Source organism: Poecilia mexicana, unplaced genomic scaffold (assembly GCF_051168715.1).
Source record: "Poecilia mexicana isolate PSO_F unplaced genomic scaffold, ASM5116871v1 scaffold_7, whole genome shotgun sequence".
Taxonomy (NCBI): Eukaryota; Metazoa; Chordata; class Actinopteri; order Cyprinodontiformes; family Poeciliidae; genus Poecilia; species Poecilia mexicana.
Window position 1 is genome coordinate 2,191,248 of NW_028263376.1, and position 15,829 is coordinate 2,207,076.

Sequence of the window (15,829 nt, forward strand, 5' to 3'; positions counted from 1 at the left end):
TGTAGCAGAATGTTAGCATTTTGAGCATCTGAGGCCATCTTGCCTTGGACTGGGGAGGAAGTGCACGTATCATGTTTCCTAAGGTTCTATTGTAGCGTTCAACAATGCCATTCCCCATCGGGTGGTACGGTGTAGTGTGAGATTTTTGTATGCCAGCCATTTCCAGAAGTTCTTTGATGAGAAGACTTTCGAAATTTGCTCCTTGATCTGAATGAATGCGTTTAGGAAATCCATATATGCAAAAGAAGTCATCCCACAGACGACGAGCAACTTGTTTGGCTGACTGATTCTTGCATGGAAACGCATGTGCCATCTTGGAAAAGTGGTCTGTTACAACTAGGACATCCACACTACGCTTATCTGAGAGCTCAGCTGTCCAAAAGTCAATACAGACCAGTTCCATCGGCTCAGAGGTCTGAATACTTTCAAGGGGAGCTCTGTCATTAGGTTCTGGAGTTTTGCCAACCACACATCGAAAGCAACACTTGACATGGTTAGTGATGTCACGTTCCATCCCAATCCAAAAGAACCTCTGTCTGGCGAGAGACAGTGTGCGGGCCTGGCCCTGATGACCAGCTGAGTCGTGCACTCCTTGGAGGACTTTGGCTTTTAAAGAGTCAGGGACAAGAAACTGTTGAGTTGTCATGTTCATTTGTTTGTCTTTCTTAACTCTGTAAATCAGGCCATCTTTAATGACAAGCTTAGGCCAATGTCTCAGCAGGTTTAAAACACCAGGTGACTCACTTGCTCGTTCACGTCTGGTGGGTCTCCTGTGACGCTGCATATAATAGAAAAGTCTGCCCAGCACACCATCCTGACCTTGTAAATTAGCAAGTTCACTCTTTGGCAGCAAGGCAGATTGATCAGTGTCACTGAGTTGCAAGACAGCTGGATCAGTGGCTCTCATCTGACTGAAACCTCCAGACTCATGTGCCTCAAGAACAGCTGACACATCTTGTGATGTTAATGATGTCTGGGAAGTTGGTGAGGGCACCTCAGCATCGTCATCTGTGCATTCAACAACCAACTGACAGTTGGTCGTACAACGAAACGCGTCTTGGACCGTTTTCTCCACCACACCGTTCACCTGGTTAAGTAGTGCGGTATATGGTTCAGTTACAATGCGATGGCTCATGCATGACTGAACAAATGGTTCTCTACTCAAGGCATCAGCGACAACATTTTTGCTACCAGGAACATAGTTCAGATCAAAACTATAGGGAGCGAGCCTGGACACCCACCGCTGTTCACACGCATCTAACCTTGGTTTGGTTAGTATGTACGTTAATGGGTTGTTGTCTGTCCAGACTGTGAAATGACGCCCTTTAAGCCAGTGGCTAAACTTGTCACAGATTGCCCATTTCAGAGCAAGAAATTCCAAGCGATGTGCTGGATAGTTTAGCTGAGAGCGTGAGAGAGTCCTACTGGCAAAAGCCACCAGTCTAGCCACCTTTCCATCAGGAGGAAGCTGTGACAAAACAGCTCCAATGCCATCAAAAGAGGCATCAACTGCAAGGATGAATGGAGCATTAAAATCTGGATGAGCCAAGGTAACACCACTTATCAACTCATTTTTCAAAGTTTTAAATGCTTCCTTGCACTCATCAGTCCAGTCAGATGGGGACAGTTTAACCCGACCCTTTTTAAATTTGGGTTTGTTGCCTCGCCCCTTTTGGTTTGTCACTCGTGGCTCAGCTACAAGGCTAAAGAGTGGTTTAGCTTTAACGGAGCACTTCCCAATAAAGTGATGATAATAAAGGACCATCCCAAGAAAGGATCTAATTTTCCTGGCACATGGTGTCTCACCATCAGGCTCCATAAGATCAGTTTCCTGTACCTCACTGATAGCCTGAACTTTACTAGGATCAGTGCTTACACCATCCTCACTTATCACATGACCCAAAAATTTCACTGACCTACGAAGGAAGTGACACTTTTTGGGAGACAGTTTTAAGTTATTTGCAGCCAGACGAGAGAAAACCATCTGGAGCCGATCAAGCGCAACCTGTTCAGATGGGGCAAAGACCATCAGGTCATCCAAATAACATAGCAAGCTAGTGAAATTTTGGTCCCCAAAAATAGACATCATCATCCGCATAAAAGTTGCGGGGCTGTTGGTCAAGCCTTGAGGCATCCTATTGTACTCATGCAGGCCAAAAGGAGACGAAAAGGCAGTAAACCTTTTGTCATCCTCGTGTAGTCTCACATTATAGAACCCTGAAGTCAGGTCCATGGTGGAAAAGAATACATTCCCACCAAGTGCAGCGAGGGCATCTGTTTGATGAGGCAATGGATGCGCATCTTTAACGGTTCGCGCATTCAACCATCTGAAATCATTGCAGATACGGAGATCTCCATTCGGCTTCACAACCAGAACCAGAGGAGAGGAGTATTCGCTTTGTGATTTACGAATAATTCCCAACTCCTCCATTTCACTCAGAGCAGTGCGCAGTTTTTCATAATGACAAGGCGGAACACGCCTGTATGGTAACCTAAAGGGCTTGTCATCCACCAGACGTATTCTGTGCACAAAATCTGTAGCATCCCCACAGTCCATTTTATGCCGAGAAAAGATGTATTCATACTGCCGAATTATTTGCAGTAACTTATTTTTCCACTCAAGGGAGACTTCACAAGATGAGAAGTCCAAGTCCTGGAGTCCAATTTCACTCAGAATGTGAGACATCTCCTCGTCAGTTACTGGTGTTTTTACAGGGTCTTTGGTGTACTGTGTGTTGGATTGGATGCACTCAGGTTTGGTGAAGTCATGTACAGAAACACAAGTGGACACATCGGCAACTTTTGCATTTCTTCTCAGAGTGAGAAGTTTTTCAGTTGGATTTACAATCTTGACAGGAACACAACCATCAGCATACAATGATGCTACAACTCTCCCCACTAGGATTTGTCTGGGTCTGCACTTGGACTGAGTTGGTTCAATGATGACTGAACATCCAACTAAAGAAACATCAGATGTAGGCAGTTTGGCCCAAACTAAATGTTCAGTTAGAGGCTGGAGAGTAACAGACCTTTTGAGTTTGGCTGTGCCCACTTTGATGGGTTTCATGCCTGGGTCACAGGACATCGAGTCTGACAGCAGAGACATTAAACAGGGCAAATTGTCTTTGTGAATGTCTCTCTGAGAGGAACAGTCAGTTGTCTCATCAAAAGAGACTTTCATTCGTGAAATCAGCCATCTGATAGCATTACTGCCCAATATCATTTCATCAGATTGGCCCGGAACCACTAGAACAGGGATCATGACATTAAAGCCAAAAACTGTTAGAGTGAGTTCATACAATGCAGAAGGTGTGACGACATGACCTCCACATCCAACAATAACAAAATCAGCGGCTGGTTTCTTATCCAGGTTCGTGAGATAGTTTGAAAGTTTTGCTTCTGCTTCCTCACTCATGGTGCATGCCATTGATCCACTGTCAACCAAGGCTTTGAGGGAATGTGTGCCTCCAGCAGTCACATCCGTGTAGAACAAGCTGTCAGTCTTAGAAAGTCTCTGAGGGGCTTGCACAATCAGTGTCTTTTGTGGTGGAACCTTGCTGCTGTAATTAATGTACAGAGTCTCACAGTCATCATCAGAAGAATCCAAGGTGGGAGTGTCACTAAGAGGATCTGCGCTGTCCTCCCCTCCACGCAGATCTTTCAGTTTTCCTGTTGGTTGTGGGAAGGTAGCTGATCTCTCTGACTGCAGTTTCGACTTGAATGGCCAGGAAGATGACAGAAGAAGCACAGATTGTTCTGTCGGCAGTGCATACGTGCAGTGTGAGAATTATCATTACACACAGAACATGGTATGTCATTCAGTCCTTTAATAGTCGGCAAACGGTTTTTAACAGGTTGCCTTCTGCTGGACTGGGAGTTGCACTGGGCTTGAAGTAGCACTTTCTCCAACATGCCAATCAGTCTTTCCATTGTGGAATTGTCTGGGGCTACACATTGTTGCAGTTCCTGCTTTTGAACAGATGTGGGCGCTGTGCAGGCCACTTCTGCTCGGTTCACACTGATTCTGCTTTCTTTCTCAGCAGACCGCAGTCCCTTTTCCATATGATACTCATCCAACACTTCCTGAACATCTTGTGCCGACCATTTTTCTATAGTCTTGGATCTGAAGGTGAGAGCTAAATCTTTACATGGACAGTTTCTGATGAACATGCGAGTAACTTCAACACTTGGATTGTCAAAAGTCTTACCCTGTTCTTTAAGTCGGTTAGCAGCAACATCAGCTGCTCCATTCAATCTTAGCCAATATTCGAATGGATCCTCGTTCTCTCTTGGCCGGGTGGAGTAAAAATCAGCAAGTGGTACGGGAGAGCACTGATCAGACCCAAAATGTTTGCGCAGAAGCGAATAGATGGCTTGTGGATTACGCTGAACATCAATTCCACAGTTGCGTATTCCACACCTCACAACATCCCTCGCTCTGCCTCTAAGATGGATAAGGATCTCCTCAGCCTGGTGTTCTTGCTGCACACCACTCTTTTTTATGTAATTTTTCATCGAGTCCTCCCATTCATCAACTGTAACTGTATCAGAACTCTCCCCCTTAAAAATAGGTGGTTCCTTCACCTGGCTTCTGGAGACGAGTTGGACCTGAGAAAGATCCAGTGAGACGCATGGGACTTGATGGTTCTCATTTCGAGTTGTTTCAATTACAGTTCCACTTGGGCTGCTTGAGTTCAGGTGTGCCATAACACTATCAGCCAGCTGTTGCCCTATTTGTTGGACAATAGTGCTCATCTGATCCACTAGCCCAGCATTATCAACATGAGAATCTTGGATAGATGTGCTAGAACACTGAGGAGGTTGAATAGTAGGACAGGTCTGACCACTGGGTGTAACAGTTTCCCCAGTCACCAATGAGTCATTTACAGTATGTACATCAAGTGATGGACTACCCAATGAAAATGGAACAGGGGTGTTAGAGAACCCTCTACCTCTGCCAATACAGAGTGGAGTCACATTTGATTGTCCAAAATTACTGAAACTCATCTTGACAAAAGTCCAAGAGCATTCAAAAGAAATGTCCTTTCACAAAGATGTACAAACACACTCAGAAGCGCTACTTAGACTTCCGTTGCAAATTCAGATGACACAGTGGAGCACCAGCAACGTGAGGATCAGAAGTCACCAGCCCGGTCCGATGTAGTTCTATCCGGGTCACGGCACCATTGTGGCCTATGTGGTTTTGGTGGCTTCTATCGGTGTGGTAATGAACGACAAGGAGCTGCTCAAGTTGGCATCAGCTGTTTCTTTAATTCTCCATCTGCATTTCACAGAACGGGCATGGAGGTAAGGTCAGTCTCTGGCATAAAACAAGCTCCTCGTCAGTGATCCTCATGGCTCTGAGGATTACCCATAATACAATAACCACAATAAAATAATTTAAAATTACAGTGATCGTATAGTGGATTTTGTTTTACAATAAAAGGACAACCAGTGAGTCTCCTTTTTAGAGAAAATAAAGTAACTAATTAAAATGTTCTGAAAAATAAAATAAAATGCTGACATTTTATTTACTGGATGCCATTTTTATGTTTTAGTTTATATAACCTTGCATTTTAGAACAGTGCAGAAACATAAATTAACCACATCATTGTATAAAACTGTTAATATAAAAGTCAGTGTCATGCTAACCATCTGCTACAGGAGATTTGGTAAAACATACCTGCATTTCACAGAACGGGCATGGAGGTAAGGTCAGTCTCTGGCATAAAACAAGCTCCTGCAAGGAGGAGCCATAATGTTACCACGTGGGAAATTCCCACTGCACTTTCCCACGAACTAAACATTCTCAAACGCGACAAAAACGACATAATAACAGAACTAGCGTGACCCAGACCGAACATATTTCAACAATATGCAAAAACGACAACCACAAACGCACTTCACAAAATGCATTAATAATATTTCTTTAACACATGACAGAGACACGTTACCTCGTCAGTGATCCTCATGGCTCTGAGGATTACCCATAATACCTCGCTCTTTCTAGGGTGAATGCAATACAACTTTTTACCAGCAGATGGTGCATTTTAGCAGGATTTAACCTCAACCATTTTAACTATGTTACACTTGGTGTAATACGGGTTCAGCCCCGCTATGAAGGCTAACTGAGATTCTGTACATCTAAAAAAATTAATTATTCTCTAACTTTGAGTTAGATTATCTGACACAAGGGCCTATATTAGAAATGAAACAATATAACACATATTATAAAACTTATATTATGTGTTATAACATTCATCGGCAAAGTTTACACAGGTGGTAAAGACTATTATTTATATTCTTTCACTCTGTCAAAAGTAAGATACATCCTAAATCTTCCATTTTTGTTTTGAAAGTTTCCTAAAGACACGATGTGAGGAAGAAGAGGGAGAAATCTATGAAGAGAGACGGATTCACTGCAGCACGGATGAATCTCGCATCGGATTTTGGACTCGTCGGCTGAAAAAAAAAAAAAAAAAAAAAAAAAAATATATATATATATATATATATATAAAATTCATTATTAATCTTTATTTATAGTGTTTGTATAGTTATATAAATATATATTGATATTACTAAATAATTTATTAAATAAATTATGAACAGCTGTGTGCTTTGTAATATGCTCTTCATACATCGATATCAGAATATTCCATTCCTATTCTATTGTTATAGCCACTAAGCATATTTAAATATGATGAACTATGTATTAAAAACATACTTAAAAAATACAATTGTTTATAAATGTTGCTTTGATAGATGTTTGAATATGGTTTACAGTAACAAAAAAGTGTGTTATGATCGATTAAATCCGCTGATATGTCATTGTGCTGCTAAACACATAACGCTGAGTGGAGTGGAGTACCGCTCCAAGATGGCCGCCCTAAATCTCGTCAGCGACAATAGGCGAGAGCGGTCCATGAGGCGTCTATCCTTATATTATGTCTATGCCTTTCCCCACCTTCACTTCCGTTCACAGCCTTGTCCGGCTCATTAGCGTATATAGGCACCGGGTGTGCACGCCAATCTGTGTGTGTTTGTTGGGTCCGTCATTTGAGTTGGCTCTCGGGTCAGATGAGCGCTGTGCTCATCGGGTTGCTGTGAAAGTGTTTGGATCGTGGACCTTTAATACTGGTAGGATAAAGGGATTTTTGATGTCACTACTCTACCTGTCTATTATTGTCAGCAGATGCGTCATTGTTTTCTTTTGGTATTGCAGACTGCTGCTGTTGCCTATTATGCTCCCACAAACCATACAGAACCACAAACAATGCATAGCTCCTTATTTTTTATTAGCTTGCTGGGCACAGCCTTAGGACTGGGTTGGGGCAATGTGGGGTTTGTTTTCTTTTGTCTAACATTATTTTGTGTTATTTTGTGTTTCTACTAATTTGGGTTGCATTTGTTTTTGGTTCCAATTGCTTCTAGTCTTGTCCTGGGTTTTTGAGCCTTATTGAGTTTTAAATTAGAATAATAAAGTCTATTTTTAATACTGTAAAATAATCTATAAATAAAACATATTTTGTATACCATTTCTGTTTCCTCATTCTCAGCCAGACCTACCTGGGTATCATTAATTGGGAAACTCTAGACCACTTGATATTTCAGTAGTCTACCAGTTGGCTTTAGGGCCACGTCCTCAGTCACAATCCGGGTGCTTTCCCCCGTGTTACAATTTTCTGGCGTTGTTGGCAGGACCTGGCTGTTGGAACAGATGGTATACATATTTTTACATTCATTTCTGATACCGATAGTGTTGGTTCTGTGGTAGTGGTGCTTTAGTAGAGAGCATTATTGCTGTATTTATTCATTGTTTGGAGCGCTTGGAGTGTGGGAGCATAATAGTGCAACAGTAGGCACACCGTGGGACCTGGCTGGATATTTCCGCCTGTGAACGAGGATCAGCGTTCCTGGTGCAATGACTGAGGAACTTCAAGAACTCCGGGCTCGAGTCCAGCAGTTGGAGGCTGAAAGGAGCCATCTGCAGCAGGAGAGGGATTCTGCACGAGCAAATTCAAATCAGCAGGATGATGAACAAGCTGGCCCGAGTACAAGTGGAGCTCCGATGAACACTAGAACAACTGATCGCATAATCTACCTGCCGAGGGAGCGAAAGCGTCCAATCTTTCGAGGAACTCATGGTGGAGGAGTGGATAGAAGAGGTTCGCACCAGCATGCGAGTCCGCCATGTTGGACCCACAGATCAGGCTGCTTTCATTTTTGACCATCTTGAAGGTGAAGCTCGAGATGAGATTAAATATAGATCCTCAGCTGAACGTGAGAATCCAGAAACTGTTTTCACCATTTTAAAAGAACTGTATGGTTGCCAACAGTCATATGTCTCATTACAGGAGGATTTCTTTTCACGGAGACAGTTAGATGGTGAATCTTTGCAGGAATTCTCTCATTCATTGTTTTGCTTGATGGACAAAGTTAAATCTAATTCTCCTCATGCTATGGCAAATGCTGACATTTTACTTCGTGATCAATTTATTCAAAATGTTAGTAATTCTGACCTGCGTAGAGAGCTAAAGCGTTATGCTCGTGATAATCCGAGGTGTACATTACTGGAGGTTAGAGCTGAGGCAATTACGTGGGAGCGTGAGGGCGGGGTGGAAAATAAAAGTAGTGTTGTCCCCTCTTTTTGTGCTGTACAGAGTCCCAGTGTGTACCCTCCCCAAATTGATTCTCCAGCTAGTTCTGTTGCTTCTCAACTTGCTACTTTGACTGTAATTGTACAAAAGCAGCAGGAACAGTTGGATCAGATTACTCAATCTCTTGCAGCTATGCAGCAGTCCCCTGTGGCTAGGCCTCCCAGTTCTAGTAGTGTGATTTGTCACAAATGTCAGCAACCCGGCCACATTGCCCGGTATTGTACCGCTTGTGGCCTTTTTAAGTCTACACGCACAAGCGGTGCCCCTCAGGTCCAATCCACCCCTAGCCATCAGCGGTCGGAAAACTAATTCCCCCTAGTGTTAGGAGCCAGACATTAGGAGGGGGTGGTTCAGGCTCAGTGAGTCCCCAAATTGAAGAGGTGAAGGAGTGTTTAATTGCATCCTGCCCTCAAGTCACTGTAAAACTATCTGGAGTTCCAGTCCAGTGTATTCTTGACACTGGTTCTATGGTTTCTACCATTTCAGAAAGCTTCTTTAAAAAGCATTTTCCAGATAAGTTAAAGGTATGCCATTGGTTAGAGTTGAGAGCTGCAAACGGTTTGAATATTCCTTACTTGGGTTATCTCGAGCCTGATATTGAGGTGTGTGGGATGGTAATCCCCAGAAGAGGGATCCTTGTTGTTAGGGACCCTCCAGGTCAGGCCAGTTCACCTCAAATACCAGGCATAATCGGGATGAATGTAATAAAGGCCTACTATCTTCAGCTATTTGACCAGTATGGCACTGATTTGTTTAAACTCCCATCTGTTCAGGGGGCACCATCTTCCTGGCTTCCTGCATTTCAGCTATGTCAGCAGACTGAGGTTCAAGAGGGCCATATTCAAACCAGTGTTGCAAAACTTCGTGGTAGAAGACCTGTTGTAGTCCCTGCAGGCACTATTAAGTTTGTGCCTGCCACATGTTCGGCCATGTTAGCGCTGGCTGGGGCAGCATTAATTGAGCTTTTGGATGTAAAGTTTAGCTTACCTGAGGGCAGTGTTGTGTTCAAGACCACCTAACCCGAGACCAAGACAAGACCAAGACCAGAGTGTATCGAGACCGAGACAAGACCAAGACTTTTAGGGTCCGAGACCAAGTCAAGACCAAGACCGAGGAAAGTCGAGACCGAGTCAAGACCAAGACCAGCGGCCGTGCTACATGACACAATAAAATGTAAAATATGATCGAAATTGCTTCTCAGAATAATCTGAAAGATCCATATTCCCATAAAAACACCTAGATATTAAATACTTAATACATTTTACCAATATTAAATATTCCATTTCTGTGTTACAATGTGTGATGGTCTCGTGCCATCCCTAAAAACATAACACCCTGGGAATTTGCCCATATTGCTCATATAAGAATCCACCACTGTTGCACCATTAAACATAGCAATTGAGGCAATGCCCTGACGGTAAATAACACTCAACTATGAACACTGACCAAGGAGCAACAAGCAAGAAGTAACCAAACAGAAGGCGCTCATCGTGACTGTTTTCACTCTCTATCCCAGTACATGAAGCCAGGTAGTCTGACACCATGGCAGACATTACAGTTGCCACTTTGAACAAAAAACAAAGAGCAATGTGCATGCTCTGCGTGCTCTTTCGTTCTTGTGTTTTAGTTATTTGTTCATTTAAATATCAACGTACATAATTAAATAATGATGCAGTGTACACAGAGCATTACTAGAACAAAGAACGGGTGTTCTGTCAGGTCAGATCGTCATGCTTAGCACGAACTCACGGTGTTCTGTCAGATCAGCATACGTTGTCAGATAGTCGTACTCTTAGCTCAGACATGCATACGCTGTCATTACCATATGATTTTATTTAATCAGCAACATAGAATCATGACGTAGATCATCATACACTTGGTTATTAACAGTTGTATGGCATCCAGCTGCAGCCAGACCTACTTTAAATACACTTTGAAACCACGACAAGGCATGTATATCTATCTAGTTATCATATTATGTCATATTATAAACAATTTAATGACTTATTTTCGTCATAACTTGTTGCATATGCTGAACTGACAACTCCACTGACGGTCGGACTTCTTAAGGCGCATGCGCTAGCACGGTACTCACTGCATGTATGCTAGGAACATAGAATCATGACGTAGATCTGTTATTAACAGTTGTATGGCATCCTGACTTAGCGGTTAAGTGAGTTTTACACGGGCGTGTGTTGTAGCTGACTCCAGCTGCAGCCAGACCTGCTTTAAATACACTTTGCAACCATGACAACACATGTATATCTATATAGTTATCATTGAAAACAATTTAATGACTTATTTTCGTCATAACTTGCTGCATATGGTGAACTGACAACTCCTCTGACGGTCGGACTTCTTAATGCGCATGCGCAGGCATGGTACTCTGCACGTATGCTATTCTGACAGTGTATGGTAATCTGATAGAACAACGGCTCTCAGTGAGTGACACTCCAGTCCTATCTAATAAATAAAGAGCCGTGGAGAAGAATCGACTGTTTCTGAATGTCACATCACTATATTGCAGACTTTTGGACATAGCGTTGTCCTATATATGCGACAAGTCAGTCAACATCTCCGCACAATAATTCAGGCAGTGAGTGACTTTTTTTCATCACAAATGCTTATGTGTCTCTGTACAGCTAGCTTTGCTAACATCACGTTAACGGAGCTTACCTTCTTTGAGCTACTTTTCTAAGTGACGAAAATAGTTAGACGTTGTCCCCATCGTCTCTGAAAGGAAGCGCTGCTGAGTTAGCTCTGGCCATCGGATTTCTTACTATTTATGCAGCGCTAGTAGATTACTGACGATTAGACAAACATTTTCTGCCGCTGAGAGAAAACCACTGCGCATGTCCTGGAGCGCCGTGTGCGAGTGAAAGGTGGGGAGGGAAGGGGGAGGGAGAGAAACACTTAGTTGCTTGGATTTTAATTGGTGCGTTTTGCATCCACTGAAAACAAAGATGTTAACAAATAAACTGGACAGTATGCTGCACGTTTAGTGATATTTTCACAGTTGCGGTCTCGACTGGTCTTGAAATAAAATGCCGAGTCCTCAGAGCCCGAGACCGAGACAAGACCGAGACCAAATGCGGTCGAGTCCGAGACGAGACCGAGACTATCAGAAAACGGTCTTAAGACCGGACTCGAGACCAAGACCGATCTCGAGTACCACAACACTGCCTGAGGGTTTGTTAGTGTCTCCTTCCCTTTTGCAGGTTTTTCGGGGCACTGTTCATGTTCCTGTGGTGAATGTAGGGGTGTGTACAGTCACACTAAGACCCTGTTGTGCTCTGGGTCTTTTGTCTCCTGTAAAAGTGGTCAGTTTACCGTCAGAGTTGCAGGAAGTTCCTTGTGCACAGGAGCAAGTCGTGGCTGCAGTCAGGTCCCATACTGCTGAGACTGGTTCGGTTGGAGAGAAGATAACATCACTTAATCTCTCTATGCTGGACAGTGAAGAGCAGCATAAGGTGAGAACATTGTTGCTAAAATATGAGTCTGTGTTCTCTGCTTTTGATGGCGACCCTGGTGTTACTAATTTAATCGAGCATAGCATTCCATTGTTAGACAATGTTCCTGTGCGGCAGAGGTATTGGCGTATCCCTCCATCTGAATATGAGGCAGTTAAGTCTCATATTAACCAGCTGCTGGCAACCCAGGTTATCAGAGAGAGCAGTAGCCCTTATGGATCACCAATTGTCCTGGTCCGAAAGAAGGACGGCAGTCTTCGCCTATGTGTGGACTACAGACAACTCAATAAAAAGACCAGAAAAGACGCTTTTCCACTGCCCCGAATAGAGGAAACATTGGACTCTCTATCAGGCACCCGCTGGTTCACAACCATGGACCTTGTTTGTGGCTATAACCAGGTTCCAGTTGCAGAGAATGATCGCCCAAAAACAGCCTTTTGCACGCCTTTTGGCCTGTTTGAATTCAATCGCACGCCATTCGGGTTGTGTAATGCACCAGGAACTTTCCAACGTTTAATGGAGAGGATGTTCGGGGCTCAGCATGGTCAGTCACTCTTGCTATACCTGGATGATATTATTGTGTTTTCTTCCAGTGTTGACCAGCACCTGGCACGGCTGGAGGTGGTGTTAAGTCGCCTGAAACAAGAGGGATTGAAGGTCAAGTTGGAAAAATGTGATTTCTTTAAAAAGCAGGTGCAGTACCTGGTACATCTCATCTCTGAGGACGGCGTGGCCACGGACCCAGACAAGATTGCAGCAGTGTCAAACTGGCCTCGCCCTACAAATGTCTCAGAGCTGCGGTCGTTCCTGGGATTTGCCAATTATTATCGAAGGTTCGTAGAAGGTTTTTCTCAACTGGCTGGGCCGCTCCATCGTCTTGTTTCACAACATGCTGGGTCGAAGGCAAGTCGAGGACGAGGAAAACTATTGGGAGGAGCATGGTCAGAAGAATGCGAAAGGAGCTTCCAGGAGCTCAAGGCCAAGCTTGTAAGTGCTCCCACTCTTGCTTTTGCTGACTTTTCCCTGCCTTTTATTTTAGAGGTCGACGCCAGCCACAGTGGACTAGGAGCTGTGTTGTCTCAGGAACAGGGTGGCCGAGTACGACCCATTGCCTATCCCAGCCGCAGTTTGCATGCTGCTGAGAAAAGTTATAGCTCCATAAAACTTGAGATGTTGGCCATGAAGTGGGCTATGGCTGAAAAGTTCAAGGAGTACCTGTGGGGCCACCAATGTGTCGTTTGGACTGACGACAACCCACTGAGCCATTTGGACACTGCCAAATTGGGTGCCACGGAGCATCGATGGGTTGCTGAACTTTCTGCATTTGACTATACGGTCAGATATCATCCAGGCCGTGTGAATAAGAATGCTGACGCCCTCTCAAGGCAATCAACAAGTGGGGACAGAACACAACTACACCACCACCTCCCAGGGACAGCCATTCCAGAACAAATCTGTGAGATGTCGAGGGGGGTGCAGGAGGATGCTGTGCAGTTGGCGATCACTGTCCTTCCATCCCGCAGCAGAGAAGATCTGTGCCTACTTCAAGGGGCTGATCCGTCCATTTCAGCCTTCCTGGAGTTTTGGCAGCAGCAAAGAGTGCCGAGTCGGGCTGAGAAGGAGCGTCTAGGGCCGGGTGCCCGTGGACTTCTGAAACGGTGGGACCGAATTGTCCAGAAGGAAGGCCTTTTGTATCGGTGCACCTGGAGACCAGATGGTGGAGAAGAAGTTTTTCAGTTTCTTCTCCCAGAGAGTCTAAAAGCCACCAGGGGGTCCTCTTGACCCCCTGGTGGCTATGATGTTGATGAAGCTCGAGAGGACAACTGATGTAGTGAAGCAGAGGTGTTTCTGGCCAGGAGTGGATAAAGATGTAAAGGATTGGTGCCAACAGTGTGAGAGGTGTACCCTTGCTAAGAACACCCAGCCAAGAGTTCGAGCTCCTATGGGTCACCTGCTTGCTTCAAGACCAAATCAGCTGCTGGCCATTGATTTTACACTTTTGGAACCAGTCCGTGATGGAAGGGAGCTTGTGATGGTGATGACAGATGTATTTTCGAAGTTCACCCAAGCCATCCCTACTCGTGATCAGAAAGCGACGACAGTGGCAAAGGTCCTGGTTCGTGAGTGGTTTTACCGTTTTGGAGTGCCGGCCCGTATCCACTCTGACCAGGGGAGGAACTTTGAAGGTGTCCTAGTACAACAGTTATGCGAGTTGTATGGAGTTCAGAAAAGTCGCACCACGCCCTACCACCCGCAGGGAAATGGACAATGTGAACGTTTTAATCGAACTATGTTCAATCTGCTTCGTTCCCTAGCTCCAGATGAAAAGCGAAATTGGCCAGAACATCTCCCACAGCTGGGATCTCCCACACCAGTCGACTGATGGGCAGTGGTGTTATAGTGGAAGCACTATAACACCACTGCCCATCAGTCGACTGGTGAATCTCCTCACTTCCTCATGTTTGGACAAGAGCCCCACTTGCCAGTGGATTTTCTGCTTGGCCATCTTCCTGAGCCCACAGAAGCTAAAGTGTGTGATTGGGTGGCAGAGCACAGGAGGCGCCTAAATGTGGCCATTGATGTTGTTAAAGGCAGAGTGGAGTTGGCAGCCCACAGGAGAAAAGTGAGGCATGATGAGAAAGTCCGGTGTCAGCCACTTCAAGTTGGACAAAGAGTGTATCTGCGTGATGTTGGCCCAGGGCGCAGAAAGATCCAGGATGCCTGGGGGTCTACAGTGTACCAAGTCGTGAGGGCGCCAAGTTCAGGTGGTGTTGTATATTCAATTGCTCCAGTTGATAAGCCTCTCCTTGTTAGACAAGTGCACCGTACCTCCATAAAGCCTGCCCTGTCACCTTCAGAGACCTGCTATGATGATTGGCCACAGAGGGCACCGGAGGAGAACAGTGATGAGGAGGACGTGGAGTCGGGATCTTGGCTGGTGTGCCGAGAGGCTGTTGGTAATCCACCCAGGCCTGTGGTCCCAGAACCATCAGAAAGGCCTCCAGCTCAAACACCTGTTCAGGTGCCGTCAGCTTCGCAAACTCCTCAGAGCACTAGGGCTGCCCCTAGAAAGTCCACCCGTAAAACTGCAGGCAAACACTCCAATCCTCAGCATCTCCCAAGGCCAGCTATGAGTGAAGACAGAGGGGCTGCTGTTTCTCTGGTTCCAGGTGTTAGCAGCCTGGCTACAGCCATTTTTCGACCCTGTCATAGTTTCACTTAATCGGTGGGTCACTGATTCATAGAAGGGGGGGTAGGATGTAACCGGGTGGTTTGACTGGAAGACATAGTTTACATCCAGTGGTTGCAATAAGGCCGCTAAGTAGAGCCCTTAGTGAACCTCCGAGCGCTTGAAAAGGGAGCGGTTCGGCTGGCCGAAATTAGCATTCATAAATCGGATTAACCTTGAGCTAAACACCGCTTACACCGTGGAGCTCCAATATCCAACTTGAAGCTAACTTCACTGTCGTATCAACGCATGCGCGACTGATATCCAAATTATGCCCCGCCTCTTCCGTGACAACTCTCTCACATACAAAAAACTGAGACTATATTTTATTAGTTTATATGTGCAATCTTGGTTTTATGTATGCGTGTGAGAAAAAAAATGTTTCAGTGATTCTTGAGAATAGGGACAAAACGGGTCCTATGGATAAAGCACAAAACTTGAATAAAATATACACAAAATATAATTCTTTCAAA

General features: G+C 44.7%; 1 pseudogene; it reads left to right on the forward strand.

The window, feature by feature from the left end:
- The first annotated feature begins 7,816 nt into the window (after positions 1-7,816).
- On the forward strand, positions 7,817-15,350 carry LOC148158230 (uncharacterized; annotated as a pseudogene).
- The last annotated feature ends 479 nt before the right edge of the window (positions 15,351-15,829 follow it).